The sequence below is a fragment of the Eschrichtius robustus genome, chromosome 2 (genome assembly GCF_028021215.1).
Source record: "Eschrichtius robustus isolate mEscRob2 chromosome 2, mEscRob2.pri, whole genome shotgun sequence".
Classification (NCBI taxonomy): domain Eukaryota; kingdom Metazoa; phylum Chordata; class Mammalia; order Artiodactyla; family Eschrichtiidae; genus Eschrichtius; species Eschrichtius robustus.
The window spans coordinates 108,799,597-108,824,044 of NC_090825.1; the positions used below are offsets into that span (position 1 = coordinate 108,799,597).

The 24,448-nt window shown below is 36.9% G+C and overlaps 1 non-coding gene across 1 annotated transcript; it reads right to left on the reverse strand.

Annotated features, from left to right (window-relative positions):
- Positions 1–23,209: 23,209 nt before the first annotated feature.
- TRNAG-GCC (transfer RNA glycine (anticodon GCC)) lies at positions 23,210–23,282 on the reverse strand. Its single transcript has one exon. It is a non-coding gene; the product is annotated as a tRNA-Gly (tRNA).
- Positions 23,283–24,448: the final 1,166 nt, after the last annotated feature.

The following is a 24,448-nucleotide window of genomic DNA, read 5'->3' on the forward strand; positions in this document are numbered from 1 at the left end:
CCTGCCCATTGATAGTTGGAGCTGGGTCTTGGTCCTCTAGTGGGCAGGGCTGTGTCTAGGGTCATGTCTAGAGGTGGCTGTGGGGTCAGGAGGTCTTTAGCCAGCCTGTCTACCAATGGGTGGGGCTGTATCCCTACCCAATTAGTTGTTCAACTTGAGGTGTTCCAACACTTGTGCTACAGGCTGTTGGGTGGGGCAGGTCTTGGTGCTAATGAACCAGTATGGCAGCCACCAGCAACAATGTTCACATGATACAATGTTCCTAAGTATGGCTGCCACCAGTGTCTGTGTCCCCACAGAGGGGCACAGCTGTCCCTTGCCTCTCTGGGAGACTCTCCAAAGACTAGAAGGTACATCTAGCCAAGGCTTCTATCCAATTACTGCTTTTGCCCTGGGTCCCAGTGCACGTGAGATTTTGTGTGTGCCCTTTAAGAGTGAAGTCTTTAATTCCCCAAGTCTGGTGAGGCTCTCAAAAGTAAGCCCTACTGGCCTTCAAAGCCAAATGCTCTGGGGGGGCTCATCTTCCCAGTACAAGACCCCTGAGATGGGGAGCCCAACATAGCGTTCAGAACTCTCACTCCTTTGGGAGAACCTCTGTAATATAATTATTCTCCAATTTGTGGTTCACCCACCTGGGGGTATGGGATTCGATTATATCGCGAGTCCTCCCTTCCTACCTGTCTCGTTGTGGTTCCTTCTTTATGTCTTTAGTTGTAGAAAATCTTTTCTGGTAGATTCTGGTCTTTTTCATCGATGGTTGTTCTGCAGAAAGTTGTGATTTTGGTGTGCTTGTGAGAGGAGGTGAGCTCAGGGTCTTTCTACTCTACCATCTTGGCCGCTCTCTCTACAGTGTTAATTTGAGGCTGTGTGAATACCTGTTCCTCAACAAATTTCTATTCAATCGTTTGAGCAATCATTAATGATGGTTTCCTGAGTCAGTTATCATATTGGTAGTTGCAAAACTGTGATTTTATAATTTTATCATTTCTTATACATTTATTAGTTTATATTCTTCTGTAAAGAAGAACTTTCCCATCTTACTAAGACTCATAATTTTTTTTATTCAGCATATCATAATCTATTATTAATCTTTGGTTTTTTAAAATATTCAAATTGTCAAGCAAGAGCTCTTACAAAAGAGTTCCTTTGTCCTTTTGACATCTCTTCATCAGTTTTTTGGTACTTCCTTAGTTTCTTTACAACACATTATTTCAGGCTTACTTTGAATATTTCCTATCTCATATCTGGTATTAGTTCCAACGGGTCTTGATTCCTTTTAGTGAAGAATTGTATTTAGAATCCTTTATATATATTTTTTCACATCTTTCTTACAGACGAGGTAGAATAAAAAATCTGATCTTTTTACCTGCTTTGCTTTGCTTTGCTTAAAAATATATCCCAAACATGCTTTGCTTAAAAATATATCCCAGCAATTGCTTTGTATCTGTTCTTAAAGATCATTCTTATTCTTCTGTACAGCTGAATAATATTCCATGTACCATAGTTTTTCTCCTATGTTTGGGCTTCTGGGTTGTTTCCAATATTTTTCTATTGCAAAGAACACTAAAATTAGTAAATGTGTACATAAGTATTTGTATATTATTGAAGTTACATATCATGGTAGGGTCATAATAGTAGGATTTCTGGGTGAACAAATAAATACTTATGTAGTTGGTTAGATATTTCCAAGTTCACCTTCATAGGGATTGCATAATTTGCACTCCACCTAGCAATATAAGCAAGTGCTGATTCTTCACAATCTAACCAGCAAAGTGTGTAGTCAGGCTTTTGAATTTTTGCTAATTTGATAAGTGAGAAATGTTTTCAGTGTGGTTTAAATGTGCTTTTATTATGGGTGAAGTGCAGCATTTTTTCATATATCTAAGGTCTATTTTTCTGTATTTATAATTAACTGTTAATCTTTTTCCAGTTTTCAACAAGTTTTTTTCTTTCCCTCTCTATTTTTAAGAGTTCTGCATGTATGGATGTTAGTCTTTTACAGGGGGTATATTTTAAATATTTCTTCTAGTTTGGCAATTGTCTTTTGACTTCCTTATAATTTTTTTCATGCAATGTATCATTTTAAAGTTTCATTCATCAGTCTTTTAAAACTACATCTGGATTTCTCACATACATGTTATAAAAATGAAATCACATGTATCTCCTTCCAAGACTTATGTTTTTGGTTTTTTACTGTTAGATCTCTGATCCATTTGAAGTTTCTTCTGGTGTTTGATGCAAAGTATGTGTCCAGTTTCATCTTTTTCCAAGTGGCTATCCAGTACTTCTCATATCATTTATTAAAAAGTCTATTTTTTCTTTAGTGATTTAAAATAATGTCTTTTTCATATGTTAAATTTCTACATGTTTTGGAGTTCATTTCTGGATTTTTCATTTGTCGGTCAGTCTATGCATGTATGAGTATTATACTGTTTTAATTACAGATAATTTCTAGTTTGTTTTAATATCTTATAGAGTTAGTCCTAGAGTTTGCCTTCCTTTTCTCAAGTTTATTTTTACACATGAAATCACAATAAATCTGTCCAGATCTAGAAAAAAATGGTATTTTTATTTAGATCACATTAAATTCATATATAAGCTTAGAGAGTATTGCTGTTTTTATGATACTGAATTTTTCTGTCCAAGAACAGGGAATGTATTTTTTGTATCTTTCAGAAGTATTTCTTTCCTGGCTTCCTCATTAAGTGTTACATATTTGTTGTTAAGTATATTCCTAAAGATTTTCTGTTGATATTGTAAATGGGATTTTTTCTTCTATTGTAACTTCTGATTATTATTGTATAAGTGAAGGCTTTTAATTTTTGTATATTAATATTACACGCTTCTAACTTAGTGAATTTATTGAGTAATATTTACCATTGATTCTTTGAGTTCTCCTGTTATAATGTCATATCATCTTCAAAGAGATCAGTTTACTTCTTCATTTCCAATCCTTTTTCCTCTAATTGTTTTTTTCTTATTTGATTTCACTGGTCAGTGCCCCAGGTACAATGTTAAATAGTGATGGAAATAGTGGGTATGCTTACTTTGTTCCTTACTTTAGTCAGAATAACTGTTGTTCCCCCATTAAATAAGGAGCTGACATTAAATATAAGGTCTCTAGACCTAGCTCCATGTCAATCTCCATTTCCACCTCCACCTCTATTCCTATACCTATCTCTATTCCTGTCAATATTATTGTCATCATCTTCTTTCTAAATGGATAGATACCATCCAGAGTAGGACTGTAAAATCATGCTCTATAAAAAGTGTAGAACCTACACAGTACTAAAATTAGTAATAACTAAAACAATGTAGACAATAGCAAAATACAGGTTATTTTTTTGGAATGGTCTGAGACCATCAACACAATACTCCAAATGTCCTTTCTCTCCCTTATAAGGATATCTTCTGGACTGGATTTAGCATACAAAGTTTTAATCAATGTGTATGCAACATTATTTGAACAGAGAGCCATTTCAGCAGAACATACCAATTGTGTGCCCCTTTAGGTAGCTTGTGTGACTTTTTACAATAAATCATGCCTTACAAATCCGTATCTGAGTTGATATATCAATAAAATGAGCAATTATTCTACTAAAAGTTCTATCCTACTAAAAGTATTTTAGAGATAAGGACTCTTCATGGTCTTTCTGCTAGTAAATAGCACTAATGTGTTTGTAGGAGGTCAGCTTGTTTGCAAGGAGATTGACTGGGTCATTTTTTCTCCTTCCTCAGAAGTCTCCAGTTAAAAAAGAATATGATACAGGATTGTTACATATTTTTTTTTCTTTTTTTTTTACAGGATAAGGAAGTATCAATTCCCTGTTGTTGAATGTTTCCATAAGGAATAGATGTTGAATTTTTTCAAAGGCCTTTAAGCATCTTTTGAGATAATTATCTCATTTTTCTCCTTAGATCTCTTAATTTATTATATTAGTGGATTTCTACTATTGAGCCATTGTGTTCATTATGCATTATTGGTGCTTACTGTTATGTGTGTGAGTGTGTGTATATGTATGTGTGTGAGAGAGAGAGAGAGAGATCTTACTCAAGTTTAGGTATTAGTGTTACACTTGCTTCATAAAAGAAATTTGGAAGTTCTTCATTTTCTATCCTCTGGAACAATGTTTAAAGTATGTTTTTTAAAAACTAGGTGATATCTCCCTGTGAAATCATTTCTGGGCCTTGTGCTTTTTTTGTAGGGTAGAAATTTGATAACTTCATTCCGTCTATGGAAAATGGTTTGCTCAAGCTGTCTATCTTGATTGGAGTCAATTTTAGTAAATTGTGTTTTCCTAATAATAACTGATTATTTTATATAGACATTAAATGTTTTGCATAAATTGTGTAGTCTGTTCTGATTGTTTTAATTTCTTCTGTTTCACCCCTTAGATTCTGTTTATATTATTATTATGTTATGTTTATGTTATTATTACTCTTTAAGAAACAGAGGAATTTCAGATTGTATTTCCCCCTTTACTCAAGAATTATTTCACACAGTGCTTCCTTTAATAAATATTGAGGAATTTTCTGATTTTGTTATTAATTTTTGGTTTTACTGCATTGTCATCAAAGAATGTTTTTTCTGTTGTTTTTATTTTATGGAACTTACTGAGCTTATCTTTACGACTTGTTATTTGGTAAATAGTTGTACATGTTCCATTTGTGTTGAAGAAGAAGGAATATTCTCTATTTGGGCTTATAGAGGACAGTATTCTAATACTTACCTTATTGGTACTGTTGTATAGATCTTGTATATCCTTGCCTATTTACTGTCTACTTGATTTGTTTTGGACTGAGAGTTATGACAGTGTCTCCTCTTTTTAGTGGGTTTCTCTCTGTTTACCCTTTACTTCCTTTTAATTTTTGCTTTATGAATGTGATTTCTGTGTTTCTGGTACATAGATTTTCATGAATATTGTATCCTCTTTGTGAATTGTGGCTTTTAGTTTGTCAAGAGAAAATTCAGAGAGGTTTACTTGATGTGGATATTTTATTGAGCAAGAAACAAACTGTTCATGAATAGGGAGACTTCAAACCAGAAAGTGGTATGAACCTCAGAGGCTTGTTATTACAGGATGGCTTATAAAGTGAGAATGAGCAAGTTGTTTAACCTCACAGTGATTGGTTGTTAGAATGGAGGTTTCCAGACAACAAGGGATTGGTTACAAGTGATTTTCTTCTATCATTTTAAGAAGATAACTTAAGTTTCCTTTGTGATTATCAGATGTCTTTACAAGAAATAATCTAAGTTTCACTTCCCTTCACTTACAAGAACCTATGTAAGTTTCACACGCATAAACTAGATTGAGTTTTGCATATGTGGCTAAACTAGTTTTGTCTGCTTGGGGGACCTTCAAGCCTAGTTTCTATTTTATTTTAACAAGTATTACATACTGTATGTTTTTTTTAACATCCAACGCCTTTTGGTCTGAATTCTAGTCTGTTTGATATCAGGAAATAGCTCCTGTTTTCTTATTGTTTTAATTTGTCTTTTATACCTTTGTTCATCCATTTATTTTTAGGCTTTCTGAATTACTTTATTAGAGGTAATATCTCTTGCGTACAACATAAAGTTGGGTTTTGCTTTGCAAAAATTCCATGTTTTATTAAATAGACATTAAGCAATTGTTATTTTTTCTTAAGGCAACGGGGTGTAAGGAATTACAGGAGTCAGGGGATTATCAATTACATGCAGTAGGAAGAACACTTTATGTTACCACATTGCACTGTTTCTTTCCCTTGATATATGTTATGTAGTTGGTTTTAATTGAGTCACTTTAAGGGCAGAGTGAATTTTTTTAAGTTTGCATTTTGCAGGAAAATAAGCACCAAAAAAGAATGAAAAAAGGATTTGGAACATGTTGCTCTAACTTTTATATGAATATATTAAGAGCTTAGAATAAGGGTGAATCTCAAAGAATATAAAGTACTTAAAATTGGGGAGATCAGGTTCTACTTCTACAGTATATTCCCTATTTACTATCAGTAAATCTTTGGATTACCACGTTAAACTCTCTAAACCTCAGTTTCACTATAGAGGAACTAAGGATAAAATTAGCCCTGCTACCTTCCTTTCAAAAATTCTGTACCCATCAAAATGTCCATCTCCATTATCCATTTTTCATAAGGTCTCATTCCGTTACCAAACTCAGGTCTGGCTGCTCGCCACTCAAAAATCAATACCCGAGAGGCAGTTATTGGTCAAAAGGAAAGTTGCTTTTAATCAGAATGCCAGCAATCTGGGGAGAAAAGCAGACTCGTGTCCCCCCAAAAACCAACTCTGAAGATTCTGCTCAGCCATGAAAGTTTTTAAAGGGAAAAGGAGAAGTAATCTCAATTAATCATTGAGATAGAGGACCAAACTTGTAGCCATCTTCCACTGCTGGAGGCTTGTCAACTCCTTGTGATCTTTCTTTAGATGCTATCTTGTTCACACAGTTTGTTCATGAGATTACTAAAGGGGAAGCCAGGGAAGAAATCTGATCATCTGTTAATTACTTATTCTTCATTTCTTCTTCTTTGATCTAAGGAAAGAATCAGCAGGTTAGGCAAGATATTGTGTGATCAAAACATTTGAAAAGTGTGCTTGTGCCAGGCATGAGTGGAGCATGGGGGTGCATGTTTTAAGGTTAGTTACAATATAGCTTTCCTAAAGTGACAAGGGAAAAGGGGTTTTCTGCTGAGGGTGGTTTCCTGCAAAGAGCTGCTTACAGATTCCCCCAGTCAGATATCATTCTTTTTCTATGGGATTGGGGACGAAGCTGTATCTTCTGTAATTGCTTGATGCTGAAAAAGGGCGTTGAAGTCTTAGAGTGAAAGATATCGATATGGGTTTGAGGCATCTCTTTGCTGACAGTTTTAGTTGCCCCCTTACATATACGGGCAGAACAAACTACAATTATTTTGCTGCCCACAAAGGTATAGATTATTATGAGTAATAGTGTTAATCCCATTCTCTTCAGGCCAGTTTTTAGAATTGTGCTAGCCATAGATTCAGTACTGCTCAGGATGGAGCAGCTTATGTCACAGCTACAGTCTGACCATCATGAAGTTAGCTTTTTCCCTCTGGTGGCAGTTACAGTATCTGTAAAATAACTCAGGAATGTGTATCAGACGCTGAGTCTGTGACGCTGTTGTCCTAATCATTAACTGCTTGAGCCTGCTCTTTTGTAATTCAGGGAGGCCTGGGAGATTTCAGCTTTTCTACAAACAAGAGGCAGGGGACATAGAGGGCCTTTGTACCCGTGTTGGGGATGGGGTGACAGGGTGTGCTGCAGGGTTCTGCTTGGTTCCAATTCCCCAGCAAAGATTTGGTCATGCTACTTATCTTATATATCTCCTATAATGACTTTCCTTTCTCTTTATGTGTTTAAATAATTGAAATATTTTTATAAAATAATAAATCTAAACACTTTATACTTGGTAGTATTCTCCTCTACCCTTCTTCTGAGCTCTAGTCCTCTGGAGGTAAGCACTCAGAATTTTCTGGGTTTTGTTTGTGTATGTGGCGGGGGGCAGGGGGTGGTACTCATTTACCTTCATTCCTCTAAGTAATATGAACACCCTACTATTTCTTGGTTTATCAATTTGAGACAGTTGCTTCCTATTGCTTCTCCACTATGAAGAATGAGGGTTAACTCAAATGGAACATCATCTTTTCTTCCCTTCCCAATATTTAATAGTTGTAACATTATTTTTGATTTTTCCTACTTCTAGCTTTAAATAATGTGCCTATATCTCTCCTTACTGCTCCATCAGTTTTAGGCACAACCAAACTTATTCCTTGTACCCTACCGTTCCCTCTCAGCACTCCTTCCTAATTGCATCTTCAACTCTTTCAGCTCCACCTGTCATATATATGGTTATGGTTGATACAGTTCACATTCTCCTCTGTTAACATAATTACCTGTTTATGGAGAAGTCATAGGAAGAGATTGATTTTAAAGGATGAGCTCAAATGAACAGTATTTATATTATTGTCTTATTTTTATATTGGTAATATATTCCAGTTACATCCCCTTTTCTGGCTTCTAATACTTGTGCTCCTCAAAGGAGTATGTTCCTAGGATCAAGGTTAAATAGATTACTTTCATTTAAAATCTACCTTTGTAGCTTGTTTCATTTTTGGACCGTGAGTTTCTTACATTTCTGTTTTCCTGTTGAGAGAGTTTATCATTTCCCAAATATCTTCCAGCTGTTTTCAGGGGTTACAAACTGTTTGACTCCATTTCATTCTTCTTCTTGGAGATACTCTTTTAGGAGCTTCACTTTCTCTTCTAACGTGGACCCGTTCAAGGCTGCTATTCAACTAGTGCCTACCAGTACGACTGGACCTGTTTGAAAACAATGAAATATCTGTGTGTCAGAAGCAAAATATTTTAATAGTATCTATAACAAATAGTAAAATTAATTAGATACATAAGTTTACATACAAATGCATTAATTCAAGTGTTGTCACAGGATGCTGTGATGACCACTGTAAATGGGCCTCCCTTCTATCACAGCAATTTCTGAGACGCTACCTGCCACTTAGATCCAGGTAGGCAATATAGCATTCTTTACAAAGTACTCTTTGGTTTAGACTAGTTGTTCATTTTTATACTCTAAATAATTTTATACTTTGTGTGTTAATACCCTAATCCTTGCACAAAGTTGTTAGTGAATTGTTTTGATATTCATAAAATCAAGAATTAATAATGAAATATTAAAACTATCTTTTCCATTAAAAAAAAAACACTGCCTTTTCCCTTTTTTCTTTCTTCTTTTTTTTGCCTCCTGGGAAGTGCTGTCATTTCATTTAAATGTCTGATTTCCCTTTTATTTTCTGAGAGTACATCTGAGGTCTTTTCTTCATTAAAAAATGCATAGATGATAAAATCTGAGTCCTTGCATTTCTGAAAATAAATTTATGAAACAGTCAAACTTAATTGATAGTTGGGCTGAGCACAGAATCATAAATAACATCTTTTTTTTTCACACTCTGAAGGTATCACTTTTTTTTTTTTTAATAAATTTATTTATTTATTTATTTATTCTTGGCTGTGTTGGGTCTTTGTTTCTGTGCGAGGGCTTTCTCCAGCTGTGGTGAGCGGGGGCCACTCTTCATCGCGGTGCGCGGGCCTCTCACTGTCGCGGCCTCTCTTGTTGCGGAGCACAGGCTCCAGACGCGCAGGCTCAGTAGTTGTGGCTCACGGGCTTAGTTGCTCTGTGGCATGTGGGATCTTCCCAGACCAGGGCTCGAACCCGTGTCACCTGCATTGGCAGGCAGATTCTTAACCACTGCGCCACCAGGGAAGCCCCTGAAGGTATCACTTCATTTTTTCACATCCATTGTTGCTGATCCTCTTAGCAGATCCAGTTTGTTTACGTACTATATTTTAGGTGCTGATGCTAATCTGAGACTGATTGTTTTGTTGATGACATTGCTCAAAGGACCCTTTCAATATAAATATTATGACTCAGATATTTTCTTATATTACTTGTTTGATGACTTCCTCCCTCTTTTTTCTCACTTCTTTCTTTTAGACTTCCTAATAGCTGAATGATGAAGTGATGTTCTCTCTCTCCTGATGCTGTATTTCTCAACATTTTCGCTTTGTTTCAATTCTTCCTTCACATGCTAAGAGGTGTGTTCCATGTAATTATCCTGTTTTCTATTAAATTTTTCATTTTGGAAATCATTACTTCTAATTAATTGCTCACTTTCTCATTGTTCCCTTTCCACTGCACAATATACAGATAAGCAGTAGTCAGTCCACTTATATGATACCTGAATTTGAAACCAGGTGACAAGTCAGGAAGATGAGAAGTATCCTAGTAAGAATGTTTCACAACTGCTTTTCTTATGCAGATTGTCTACTTTTCTCTTCCTTTTCATCCAGTTCCTTCATTTACTTTCCTATTCCTTTTTAATTTTTTTTCAGTCTTCGTCTAAGATCTTTAGTTTTCTTTCCGTTCTGTATAGAATTCTCCTATCCATTTTTCTGTTTGTTTCTTTAATGTTTCCACATGGCAGAATATCATGAAATCTAGAGTAGTGGCTATCTTAAAATGATCATGTGTTTCACGTTTTATTTTCTAGCATAACTTGATGCACCCTCTTCCTTTTTCTTCTTCCTGCTTTCAGTTTGAGTGTGAGTGAATCTTTTTATGGAATTTTAGGCTTCCAGTGTCTCAATGCTGTTTTGCAAAGCAGTAAAACTTGTGTAAAAGATGACTAAGATAAGGACGGTTATATTATATTATATGTATATTCTATACATAATTTAGGTAACCCAAGGAAACTTGGAAGCATTAAAAATGAGTACTGCTGATTATAGATTAATTGTAGATCAGGAAGGGCATTTTCTATTGAAACAATGCATTTAATTTAAGAAGTTTGAGGCGTTTTTAACTCTATTATCAAAGCTTTGAAAAATATGAAGAAAGATGTAGGAAGTGACTTTAATAAATTGAATTTAATAATTCTACACATAACTTTTTCTTAAAGATTTATTATTTATTTATTTAATTTATTTATTTTTGGCTGCATCGGGTCTTAGTTGGGGCACGCAGGATCTTCGCTGAGGCATGCAGGAATCTTTCATTGCGTTTTACGGGCTCTTCCTTGTGGTGCACGGCCTTCTCTCTAGTTTTGGCGTGCAGGTTTTCTCTTTAGCTGTGGCACGCAGGCTCCAGAGTGTGTGGGCTCTGTAGTTGCAGCAGGCGGGCTCTAGTTGAGGCGCAGGAGCTCAGTAGTTGTGGCACCCTGGGTTAGTTGCCCCACGCATGTGGGATCTTAGTTCCCTGACCAGGGATCGAACCCGTGTTCCCTGCGTTGTAAGACATGTTCTTTACCAGTGGACCGTCAGGGAAGTTCCCATAACTTTTTTATTATTCTGGAAAAGTCATAATTGTCTACTGAATATTATGATCCTCAATTAAGAATAGTTTATCTTTAAGTTTTTTTCTAGTTCTGTTTACATTAATCAGCATCACTGTTTTGCAATAAAGTAAGATCAGAGAATCACTTGGGGAGAATAATCTTTTCTAATATATGTTAGTTGAAATTGCTTTAATTAAGTCCAAATTACATGCCTAAATACAAAATGACAGGTCCCACACCAGGCCTAGCTGAAGGCCAAATGCAGTCCACGTCTTATTATTATTATTAAAGTTTGGCATTCAAATGTCTCCCTCCTTTCTTTCCCCCCAAAAGTCATTGTTCCTTTGCAAGAGGTGAAATAAGTGCACCAAAAAAATCTATTAGATGAGAAACCGACTTCTTGACTTCTGATTTACAGAGTGTTAGCAAGAAAACTCACAAGAAAGCAATACCATTAATCGTGGCCTCAAATGCCTCAGGACCCACCGTAGCCTGTCAAAGGTCATCGTAAAGAACATACATCACAATGCCATCTGATATCTCTTTATAGCCTGTTAAATAGAAGCGGTTACCTATTTCAGTTGAGCCACAAATTCAATTCCCTGAAGTAATTTGAGATAAATTTCTTTAGTGTGCTCTTGTGTTTTCCCCAGTCTATTTGTCATTTAGGACCGAGCAAAGAGGAATAGTTTGTGTAGCTGAATGCCTGGACAAATGTAAAACGAGGCAACGTATGTGATTATTCCTCCACCAGTTGTGATATTGTCTTGCCTACAAAGTTAATAATGCTGTGCTACTTGGAACCGTGAATTCTGCTGCCAGATGGAAGCTGCACTAACCATCTAATGGACCCATCATCCAAACCTTGGAAGAGACAGAAACACCTTTCACCCCCACGGTCCTTGAAATGTAATAGAAATACTTGCTGGAGGCATAGGTTCCTTTGCATTGTTTCAGGAAGAAAGGTGTCTTTCTTGAGGACAAAGAGGAGGGGAGTTTGTGGAACTGTGATCTTTCACACAGCAACCGAAAAACTTATTCTGGGATACAGGGAACGAGAGTAAGAGAAAACCTGGCAAGAATCAGTGTCTGTGTTTCGTGACTCAAAAAACAAAATGCAGTATCTTTCATTAGATGATAAAGTGAGATTAAACTGCCACTGCTCCTTTCTCTTCTCTTCATCTGGGTTCAAATTAATTACGGTTTTAGTTCAGATCTATGGTACAATGAACTAGAATTCTCTTATCTACAGAGTCACGCATTCAGGCCTATGCTCTAGTGAGGAATGCTTATCATGTTATATATTTCTTTTTAAAATCATCTGTATTGGACTTCCCTGGTGGCGCAGTGGTTAAGAATCTGCCTGCCAATGCAGGGGACGTGGGTTCGAGCCCTGGTCCGGGAAGATCCCACATGCCTTGGAGCAACTAAGCCCACGTGCCACAGCTACTGAAGCCCACGCACCTAAAGCCTGTGCTCAGCAACAAGAGAAGCCACTGCAGTGAGAAGCCCGCGCACCACAACCAGAGAAAACCCGTGCACAGCAAAGAAGACCCAATGAAGCCAAAATAAATTAATTAATTAAAAAAAGAAATCATCTGTATTCATTTCAAATTTAGAGATTTCCCCACCCCCCAAGATTTTGCTGGTCAGGATTCTCAGGTAAAACTTCAATCAACGCCTATTTGAGCACCCAATAATGATATGAAAACCTGGACACAGGAATTTTCAAACTGATGATCTGGATACATTATCGGTACAGACACACTGACCACATTGAATGTTTCTACCTCATCCACACTGACCAGTCTAGGTGCCCCAATAGGCCTGACCCAATAGTTCATACCAAGCATCCAGTGTGAGTATACCCTTCATTCCCTTTACCGTCTCAGCTAGATACGACGCACTGATGTTAGGGAAGAAGTTGAGTTTGAGATTGCTTAAAATTTCCAGCAGGCCAACTTCTCTCTACTTGTATTTATAAAAAAATGTGGTCCTCAGTTAATTACTCTAGGCTCTGAATGCAAAAGCTTCCAGGAATCACATAAAAACAATGCCTGTTGTTCTTTCTTTTCTTTTGTAAAGGTTGCTGCTTACAGGACACTGGCAAGTAGTGTTTGGCTTGAGACAGGAGTACAATTCAGAGTATTTATTTACTCAGTCTAATAGAAATCAATCTTGGAAGTTCTACAAAGATGACTCCTATTTTAAACTTAACAATGACTATGTATAAGAATTGGGCATTTTAATAGAGTCTCCTTCTGTAACTTGTTTTTAGTAATGGAAAAATATATGAGCTTATGTCAAATCATTGGACTCAAGTGTGATGTCTTAGAGGAATTACGTTGCCAATAATGTTTTTGTTTGTTTGTTTGTTTTTTTAATTTATTTTTGGCTGTGTTGGGTCTTCGTTTCTGTGCGAGGGCTTCCTCTAGTTGTGGCAAGTGGGGGCCACTCTTCATGGCGGTGCGCAGGCCTCTCGTTATCGCGGCCTCTCCCTTTGAGGAGCACAGGCTCCAGACACGCAGGCTCAGTATTTGTGGCTCACGGGCCTAGCCGCTCCACGGCATGTGGGATCTTCCCAGACCAGGGCTTGAACCCGCGTCCCCTGCACTGGCAGGCAGATTCTCAACCACTGCGCCACCAGGGAAGCCCCAAAACTGAAGGTCATTTTAAAAAGAAAGATGATTTGCTTTATCTGAGAAAGAACAGACAAAATACTTCCACGAGGCCTTCTTTTTTTTTCTTCTTTTTCTCAGTGGGAATGAAAAAGAAGCTGCCTAAGTGGGTGCTGTTCATATTACGCTGCCACCATTACTCGGCTTGCTCTCAAACTCAGGTGTGGGCATGCATGTATTCTTGGAATAAAAGAGGCAGTATCACCTGAGTACTGCTTTTCACAAAATACAGAGATAAAATGACTTGTCTCCTTTACTGATTTCCTAGGCAAAAGCATAAACACATGTTATAAATACTTATTCAGAATTGACCTTCACGAAAACTTCTATGAATTAATGCCTCACACAGATGCTCTGAATTTAAAGATTAGGTGATTTAAAGTAACACAAAAATACTAGACTCTGGTTAAACTTTAGAAAGTTATTCATCAATTCTATTATACTTATCCTTTCCCATCCTAAGAACAAATAATTTAGTATCATGTTCTTATTGCAACTTCTTCTCTACAGCAGGATGTCTAGGGTATCTAGTTTTATTTACACACATAACAAGACCTCTCTCACAAGGAATGAGACTTAAGCACATCAAAAAGTATTTTCTATGAAGCTTTGTGACACTAATGGAAATTCTGTTACTATAATGAGGATAACAGACACCTTCTAGTTGACAACTCAGATATATTAATGGGAAAATGAATTGTGATTTGGAGTTAAATCAGCTGTAGATTTAACTTCTGCTTGCTATGTCACTGCATATTATTTCAAACAGTGTAAATTACTAGGAAAAACTAAAAATTTAAAAGGATTTAATATCATACAGTGACAGGAAAAATAGAGAACATGCTTAGTGGCACATTAATTAATGCTAAATTCAAATTGAATTCTATATAACAGTCTACAAATGTATTGGGGAGTTGGTTTTTAATCTTTGCAAACATAGTGAATAATATAAATTAATGATAGGGCACTGAGAATGCTGTCAGATGTGTTAGAATATCCAAAGGAAAGCAACTGCTCTTAAAAAATTTCTCTGCAGGCAAAGTAAAACTCATAATTGACAGCAAAAAGGTAGAAAGAAAGGCAGTGTCATAAGCCTTATGAAGCTTTTGCTCAGAACTCTAAATTAGAAAATCTTTCCTTCCACACTTCCACCCTGTGGAACCTATTGAAACCCTATTTTTGTGTCTGAAGTTCACTAATGGAAAGGTGCTGAAAAAAGACGGAAATTTAGACAGTAAGTCCTTTCTTTAGGAGAGAATATAAACATGCAGGCACAGGCAAACAGAAAACCTCATGGAGGTACATATACCTTTAACTGCACACATGGCTTTATTTGAGGGCCATTGTGAGAGATTCTGGCTATCAGGACCCACTATAAGGTCAGGCCCTTCCAAGGAGCAAACTCATCTCATTGACCCCAGAAGTCCTGACTTCTTCCATCTGATCCCATCAACTCTTAAAATTTGGTTAAAACTGGAAAGCCGTCTCTCCTTTCTGTGCTCAGATTCCTGGATTTTAATTTGTCATCCTGTTCTCTTTTCTCCCCTTTCTTTGTTTTCTCTTGAAAATCTTCCCTGCCCCTGACCTGACACAAGCTCATGCCCTCAGATTCTCCTTACCAAGGAACCTGTGCCTTTGGCCAGGTGTCTCTACGCAACTACGTGTGTGGTTATATCCGTTGGGGGCTTCCTGCTCTCCTTTGGTGTCTCCACCTCTCTTGAACAAATTCTTCAGGCATAGTTTGATATTAACCCTAATTACACAAGGGTATGTCTGGGAATGAGAAGCAACTAATATGAAAATAAATGCTTGTGGGAAAGATGTGCAAATTCACTTGGAAATGTTAAGCAAATGTCAGTTTATTATTCTAAGCTGAAATGCAAATATATCCCATCTTGATTTCACCCTGACCACTTACTAAAACTTAGTGAAATTATTGGCGTGTTAATGGATTTTCTGGCAGGTATTTCCCTCTTTCCATGAAACAACCTAGGCTGTTAAACCTTTCAATAAATAATTTTGAGTCACACAGGTTTAAATATGAATAATTAAGGCTTTTTTGTATACTACACGAATTGCATGGAGATACAGATATAATTGTAAATATTCCCTGAATTGTTCCTTTATGAATTAGGATAGTGATAACATTTGAACTTTGAAATGGAAAGAAGCAAACCTCACATTCAGCCATTGTCTTTCACTAGTTTGAGTTTGTGGATTCATATGTGTTGTATTTTGTAAAAATAAAAACAGTATGAGGAAAGAGCTTAACAGGGAGGGAAACTGAAGAAATATTTGCCTCAAGTTAGTTCTTTTCTGTAACAAATATATAAATATACACATATATATATATATATATATATATTTTTTTTTTTTAAGAAGCTTTCTCAACTTAAACTCACCACATAAAAATTGGAGAATATCATGGAAACTGATTATTTCTGGAATATCCCAGGATATTACTTATTAAATTTTTCCTAGGAAAATCCATTTTGATTTAAGCCTAAACTCTGGATCAGACACTTCTATAGGCTATGAATATATAGATTATTTACCAGGGTAGGACTTTTTAGAAGTTGTTCGTACATAAAATGTCCCATCCTTAATACATAAACCTGAACTGGAACTAAACCTGCAGGGTATTCATGACAATTCATGCAAAGTCAGAATTATGCAAAGAAGTGCACCCTTGCATACTAAAAATGGAAAACACTGTCCCTACCGACGTCCCTGCTCACTATTAAGACAGGCAGCCTTCAGCAATAAAAAGCTTTTCTTCAAGAAACTCAATATGCTTATTAAGCATCTGCACTTCGTGTCCCTGAGGGAAAGTTTACCTTACTAGCCTACTCCTCCCTCTTCTTCAGATTCTTGGCTCCCCTTGATTACTCTCCCTCATTTTCCTGGGAATGTGCTGATTTTTTCTGCCTCTACGTTTTTCTCAAACCATATGAGTGTTTCGTCATTAAAAGACCTGCTTATATTTTCCCTCTACCTTGGATCTTTGGCAGATCGCCTCAGAGCTTGTTCCCCCAGCTGCACGTATGAGCTCTTGTGGTCTACACAGATCATTTATTGGGCCTTTATCATTAATGCCTAAGTATAAGTAGGTTTTTTTGGCGTTAGTTTTTCTCTCCATTCAGGTGGCAAACTTCCTAAAGTGGGCAAGGATCCTGATTTTTAAAATCACCCCCACCTTCTACTATGTGCCTTGTTTGTTGTGTATACAGAATAGACACTAGTTTTTTGACTGATTGCAAGAAGGGATTAAAAATACCCTGAACATTTCACACAAACGTTCATGTTCTCTGAGTCCAGCTTGAACTCTGCTTAAACTGAAGTGTTAGGTATTTATTCATACCCCATATGTACAGTGCTACTCAAAGAGTAGCCTGCAGACGCCTGGTGGGGCATGAACTGTTGGCTAGCAGTCCCTACCCAGATAAGGAGTTGCATCACAATGTAAATAGACTATGTCACTAAGCACACTGTAGAGTTCAGCTGACTTTTTTTTGTTTTTTATTTTTTGTTTTTAGATTTATAAGAATAATCTTTTATTTCATCATTGAGAAATATTTTCTATTTTGCAAGGTAATTTATAAAGAGGCCAAGTTTCTAGATCCGAAGAGGTTATTTTCCTAAGGATGTATTTCAGGAAATACCAGAGGATTGCTTGCTTTCATTTTACTGTAGTTGAAAACATATTTTTAATAAAATGGAGTAAAAAACAACCGACAAACTTTGCATTCTAGAATTTCCTTTTGTATTACACTCTTTTTACAATCTGTTCCCAATAAATGTTTATTTCAATTGGAAATTTTTAAGATCGAAAGGAAATAGGAAATACTTGGTCCAGATTCACCTGTCTCTCAGAGTGTAAGTTACTTTAACATCTCAGTGTGTAGAGTGTCGATTTTCTGTTTGAATTTAGTTTGTATTTATATGCCCTGTTTAGCTTATGGTGATCAAATATTTTGTTTTGTCATCACCTAGAATTAATATTATTATTTCTTCAGAATCATCTCCTATGACACTTGAAGGAGTTCAGGTCGACAGGGAGGAGTTCATGAATTGTCTGCTTTTGAACAACTTGTGGAATTGGTATGGCATGACGACAGCTGGCCTTTTTTGAAACTCGTTTCTAAAATCCAGGTAATATTACTAGACTTTATGAAATGTATTCATGTATATTATCTGATTTAGCCTGCATGGCAACTTTTTTTTTTTTTTTAAAGCAGGACTTTCTCAGTGAAGAAAGCAATGACAAACTGAGATAAAAATTCTGTTTTTATAATAAGGATAACAGACGCCCTCTAGTTGACAGTTCTGATATATTAATGGGAAAATGAATTGTGATTTATTTGATTTACATTCCAGAACAAGCTTATCTCATGTCGGACCCGTAACAAATGGTTCACAACTGCCACTTGGGCAGCCCTGGTCTTACTTGATGAGTACGTTAGCGTGTAAGCACATCACATATAATTTGTATAATGCTGTGTATAAATTGTACTTTCTTGAACGTATAATTTTCTTAAGGCTGTTTCTTCATCTATAAAATAAGGATAATCATATTTTCTTTATAGAATTTTCATAAGGATTAAAAATTTTTTAATGTGTGAATAGCTTTTAGCCTAGGATCTGATATGTAGTATCACTAAGTGAACGGTGCCTATGATTATTAATTAAGCTATATCTTATGTGCTGCGTGCCATTCTAGCAGAATATGTGAGTTAATTATGAAATGTTAACATATTTATCATTATATTTAATTATTAGTATAATTAAAAGAAAACATTTAAGTCTACTGAATATACTTTTAAGAAATCAGTGAACAGTTTCTCATGGCAAGACACAGACTTCGGAAGATATGAACAGGTTCTATCAAGACAAAATTGCTTTTATAAAAAGGAAATCCTGTCATATGCAACAATAAGAATGAACCTGGAGGACATTATGCTAAGTGAAATAAGCCAGCCACAGAAGGACAAGTATTGCACGATTCCACTTACATGAGGTGTCTTAAGTAGCCAAACTCATAGAAGTAACAAGTAGAATTGTGGCTGCCATGGCCCAGGGGGAGGGAAAGTGGGAAGTTGCTATTCAACAAGTATAAAATGTCAGTTATGCAAGATGATTTAGTTCTAGAGATCTGCTGTACAACATTGTACATATAGTTTAAAAGACCGTATTGTACACTTAAAATTTTGTTAAGAGGGTATATTTCATGTTAAGTGTTCTTACCACAATTTTTTAAAAAGGTGCATACAGCATTGTAGGAGCTTTTATGCAGTACCTCAGGTTCAAAATAGGGGAAACTATGTTATGCATTGTAGAAATTCTAAAGTAAATCTCTTTTTATTTAACTTTTATTTTCAATGAGGTTTACTTGACATACATTATATTAGTTTCAGGTGTACAGCATACTAATTCCATATTTGTAGATATCATGAAATGATCACCACAGTAAGTCTAGTTAACATCCATTGCCATACACAGATAGAGTTTTTATCTTCTGATGAGAACTTTCAGGATGACTCTTAGCAACTTTCAAATATGCAATACAGTATTGTTTTTTTAAAAAACTCTTAATGCATTTATCCATTTATTTGAAAGGCTTTGTTGAGATACAATACACATACTATACAATGGACCACTTTTTTTTTTTTTTTTTTGGCTGTACTGGGTCTTAGTCGCGACACGCAGGACCTTCGTTGTGGTGTGTGGGATCTTTAATTGCGGCATGCAGGATCTTTTTTTAGTTGCGGCATGCAGGGTCTTTTTTTATTTGCAGCATGCAGGGTCTTTTGTTGCGGCATGCGGGATCTAGTTCCCTGACCAGGGATCAAACCGGGGCCCCCTTCATTGGGAGTGCAGAGTCTTAACCACTGGACCATCAGGGAAGTCCCTGCAATACAGTATTATTAACTGTAATCGCCGTGCTGAGCATTACATCCCAATGATTTATTTACTGTATAACTGGGATTTTGCACCTTTTGACTCCCATCACCCATTTGCTCCACCCCCCACCCCACCTCTAGCAACCATCAGTCTGTTCTCTGTATCTATGAGCTTGATGGTTCATTTGTTTGTTTTAGACTCCACATATGAGTGAAATCATACAGTATTTGTCTTTCTCTGTCTGACTTATTTCATTTAGCACAGTGCCCTCATAATTCCATCCATGCTGTCACAAGTGGCAAGATTTTGTTCTTTTTTACGCCTGAATAATATTCCATTGTGTGTATATGTGTGTGTGTGTGTGTCTGTGTGTGTGTATATACATACCACATCTTCTTTATCCATTCATCCATTAATGGACACTTAGCTTGTTTCCAGATCTTGGCTGTTGTAAATAATGCTACAGTGAACATGGGGCTGCATATATCTTTTTGAATTTAGTGTTTTCCAGAAGTGGAATTGCTAGATTGTATGGTAGTTCTATTTCTAATTTTTTGAGGAACCTCCATACTGTTTTCCATAGTGGCTGCACCAATTTACATTCCCACCAACAGTACAAGAGGGTTCCCTTTTCTCCACACCCTCTGCAGCATTTGTTATATCTTGTCTTTTCGATGATAGCAAGTATAACAGGTGTGAGGTGATATCTCATTGTGGTTTAGATTTGCATTTCCCTGATGATTAGTGATGTTGAGCATCTTTTCATATTCCTGTTTGCCACGCGTATACTTTCTTTGAAAAAACTGTTCAAATCCTCTCCCCATTTTTTAATCAGATCGTTCAGGTTTCTTTCTGAGTTGTATGTGTTCTTTATATATTTTAGATATTAGTGCCTTATCAGATATGTGATTTTAAAATATTTTTCCCATTGGGTAGTTTGCCTTTTCGTTTTGTTGATGGTTTCCTTTGCTGTGCAGAAGCTTTTTAGTTTGATATAGTCCCAACTTCTTTATTTTTGCCCTTTGCTTTTGGTGTCAAATCCAAAAAGTGTATCACCAAGACCAATGTCAAGGAGCTTACTGCCTATGTTTTCTTTTAGAAGTTTTATGGGTTTTAATCCATTATGAGTTAATTTTTGTGTATGGTGTAAGTTAGTGGTCCAGTTTCATTCTTTTGCATGTGGCTGTCCAGTTTTCCCAACAGGATTTATTGAAGGGACTGTCCTTTTCCCACTGTATTAAGGTTAATTAAAGAAACACATGTCCAACATGTCTGTGTGTCTGAAATTGCTGGGTAATCATCATGTCTCAGATGTTTAGTGTGTACAGACCAAACACACTGTTTATAAAGCAGACGTTGTAGAATGCCTATCAGTGTGGCCAGACTGGTTATTATGTAGAAAGTAGAGATTCATTCATCAAATATTTATTGACCACCTATTCTGTGCCAGGCATTATTCTTGGACCTGGGAACTCAACAGTGAATTAAAAAGTCCTAAGTCCCTTCCCTCATGCAGCCACACTCTCATCATTTCTGTGCCTGCAGTGGTTTACTGTGGCCACCAACGGCACTTGTGGTTAGACTCATTGATGTCCGGAAGATTTAGCTTGGGTTCGTGAGGTTTGGGCCATGCCTTTCTATTTCTGCCTGTTCTGCTACTAGGTCTGGGTGAAGGGTACTTCTCCTCGGCTGGAGGGGCTGTGGACCACAGACAACCATTGCTGGGGTGGGGGTGGGCGTGCAAGGCTTCAGGCTCCCACAGGGACTCAGTTCCATGCCCTCCCTGGCTCAGCCGCTCAGTCCAACCCAAAACAGCCCCTTATTCCCAAGGCAAAGTCCTTTTATTCCTTTCCTTTTTTCCCTAATGAAGTTTTAAAAAAATTTTCCTGTGACCATTTGTAGACCATATCGTCCCTCCTAAATGTATACACTATACTTGATGATATAACTTAGATGCTTTAGGTACCATTTAATTTCATGGAGTGGTAACCAGCCATTCCTGATTATGATTATGTGTACTAGCTCCTGAAATTTTTAAGGATCCTGCTTGGTCCCACAGAGCAGTGATTTGATGGTGTGTTAAGCCCATCAGTGAGATCAGACTAGTTATTATGTAAAAGTAAAGAGTGCTTTCTTTGCTAAGAACAGTATTTATTTTCTAAGCCAATGGAATCTCTTGGATTTTTAAATCTATTCACATGAAGTCACTAGAAATAATATCTAGGGATATATATTTGTATCTCCATTTTATAATTTAGAAAATTGATACACATATATATATATACATACAAAAGTTCTCCCTCCATGCATATTACATCTTGTCCAGAACTATTGAAAAGTTTATTTTACAAGTCAACTATGAACAAATGGTAGGAGGCAAGAACCTTTTAAGTTGCTTCTGTGGTTTCTATTTGTTTTTAATATTTAAAAATATACTTTTTAAGATGTAAATCAATTACTCCAATGATTTCCTATGTTTTTCCTTTGTAATTGAAAGGTTTTGACTTGGCTAGATGTCATCCTTGCTAGTTTCCTTTTCTATTCTTATTGGAGCATATGTCATACATTCAGAGTGAGAGTCTCCTCAAAGAAGATGCATGAGTATCTGTGGCTTACTTCAAAAATTGTGGCAAAATTTGTATTAATGGACATCTCTGGTGACAGTTCAGGGAAACAAAATAAGCAGTATATTGTCAGTGCATTACAGTAATAATGACTGCTGTACTAATGATACTTTCAGAATTAGGTGATACCAGATTAAATGTCATAAGGCAGCGGGGAAATAACAAAGAATGAAGTATCTACTTTTTCATTGGTAAATAAATAAAATCAAATTCATTGAGGTCTTAGGTGGGGAATTGTAGGCCAGAGCCACTTATGACTAGGTTGAAGGAACAGGCTGATTAGAATTTTAAAATATCTACTTACCGGTCCTTCTCTTACACTACACACTGCTAACAACTCGCATCCACTAAGTTTTAATGTTTCTTTACTACAAAGCAAAAATATAAAAGAAATAGGAGGTTATTTACAATCTCTGTTAAGGACTCTGATGCTTGGAAATGGACTCTAAGCTCAAATGCCAGGCCCTTGACCAGGGATGTAGGTAACTACACACATTTGAGAAGTTCTGCCCAAGTGCAGGTGTGTGTTCCAGCATCATTCTAGAAAATATGTCACTCAAGGAAATCATGACATGTATGAAGATAGCTGCTGTCTGATGTGCTCAAGTATAAACAGGGGCAGAGTGAGTCACCCCTGGATGACGAGTGACTGAGGGGCCATTTGGAGGAAGGAATAAGAGCATGAATCATCTGTGGGTGTCTTGGAAAAGGAACAACACATCATATGAGGTCCTAATTTTGAGACCTGGAATTTGACCACTGCAGATGTTGGTATCATTTAGCATTCACAGTGCACCACTGCAGTCTGCCATAAATCGAGATTGCTTTTAGTCATCAATTTTCAATCCTGAGACTCACACTCCAGCACACAGGATTTAAACCCAGTCTTCCACTGGGTCCTAGGTCCCTTATTTTTTCCACTTATGGAAAGTGCAGGGGAAAACCTGGGAATTCTTGGAATACTGCCAGAAGGGTAGCAGCAAATTTGGGAGATCAGTAATTCTTCTTTTTTTTTTTTTTTTAAAGATTTTTATTTTTATTTATTTATTTGGACTGCACCGGGTCTTAGTTGCAGCATGCGGACTTCTTAGTTGCAGCATGCAAACTCTTAGTTGCATCATGCATGCAGGATCTAGTTCCCCGACCAGGGATCGAACCCAGGCCCCCTGCATTGGCAGCGCGGAGTCCTACCCACTGGACCACCAGGGAATTCCCAAGATCAGTAATCCTTAAATATAATGTTAAAAATACTAGCCTCGCCAGATCAGTTGCAGAGTATATAACAAAATAAATTATGACTAACATACTTAAGTGTCTCAGTAATCCCATGTATGGGTGCAAATGGCACATTATTATCCATATTTCACTGGTTTGTGCCCTATTTCCCCATCCCACATCGAAGCCCAACTGCAGAATATTTGTAACTCAGCCACAATATCTCCTCTCCTGTTCCTGGGATCTCTGGAGTACCTCACATTCCTCTCAGTGACCACCCCTCTACCTGCCTAAGGAACTTTCTCCCACTCCCCAGGTGCTGAATAATGTACTACCCTATTGCCTTCCCTCTGCGCCTGGAGATTTCCTGCATTTCATTTAGAAATGGGACAGTACCTGCCCCCAGGTATTGCTATTAAGTTGCTATTAAGCTTGATCCCCAGAGTTCCAGAGCAGCAGGGGTTGGGCCCTGAGTCTGTTGTGAAAAACCCCCTTCATCTGCGTACTGCTATTTCTGTGAGAATCAGACCTAGTACCTGGGACCAGGACACCCCAGTGCTCTTCTCCATGTGCCTGGCTTCCTTATCTGTTACCTGGCATCCACACTAATAACAGATTTTACCCAGAGGCCTTTTTACCCCATGCTTACCAACTGAAACCAAGTTGGGCCTAGGTGATACCCTACTATCAGTTCAACATAGTGAGCTGATGACACTGAGCTTACACCAAGATGTAAATATCTACGGATCCATGTGGACCAGTAAACTTTTGTTGTGGCTGGGGTTAGGCAAGTGTGGAATGAGTGAGGAAAAATAAATGATAAAATTAATTAATTTGGGGCAACACCATGAAGGCTCTTGAACACCTTGCTGTGCTTGAATATTATTTGGTAGATAAATGGAAATCATTAAAAGTTTTTCATACAGGTAAGTATTATGGTTAATTCTGGATTTTTTAAAAGATGATCCTTGGCAGCAGTGCGAGAACAATTAACCTGGGGACGTGCAAGGAGACTAATGCAAAGACTGATGCAATAGTACAAGTAAGAAATGATGAAACTTGATAAAAGTCATGTACTTGTATTAATAAGAATGCTGATATTTATTGTTTACTGCATGGTACATATCAAACTGAAAGCCAAAAGCAAAAAATGAAATGGT